Genomic DNA, 657 nt, shown 5'->3' with positions numbered 1-657 from the left:
CGCCTGGTTGGCTGTGGCTCACTCTGCCTGCTTTACTGCAGCTGAGCTCCCGTTTCCCTGGTCCTCTAGGAACAGGACCCCTTGCTCGCACACTCGATGGATGCCTCCCCCATTTCTGGGAGGCATCCGACAGGGGTGGTGGTGAGATGCAGACAGAGGAGGGGGTCTCCTGGGTCAAGGGCCTGCCTGTCAGCTGTGCTTTCTTGAAACAGATTGGCCGCCAGAACCACATTCCTACCAACCTCTGTGGGTCGGGATTTTACCCACTGTGATTGCAACTGAGGAACTGGGAGGTCCAGCAAGGGTCCCAAAGCTTGCCCAAAGTCACATTGCTAGCACGGATCAGCTCCAAGCTTTGAACCCCTGTTTCAAAGCCTGTATGGACACAGATGCATGTGTTTGCATGTGTGAGCACACTCACGTGTGCACATGCATATGCACTCGGATATCACACTACCTCCTGTGGTGCAGCACCCTGTGGTGAGCGGCTGACCCGGCAGCACATAGGTGAACGTGTGTTAGAAAATTCAGCAAAGCCCCTGAATCCCCGAGGGCCTTGCAAGGATGCTCAGGGAAGTCTTCCAGCGGCAGAAGGAGCTTGCCAGAACGTGTGGCCTTCTGAGCGTCAGCGCCTTGCTCTCATCGCCCCAGGGCCTG

This window comes from Canis aureus, chromosome 3, assembly GCF_053574225.1.
Source record: "Canis aureus isolate CA01 chromosome 3, VMU_Caureus_v.1.0, whole genome shotgun sequence".
NCBI lineage: Eukaryota > Metazoa > Chordata > Mammalia > Carnivora > Canidae > Canis > Canis aureus.
The sequence above is the reverse complement of the archived record's forward strand: the minus strand, read 5'-3'. Positions refer to the sequence as shown.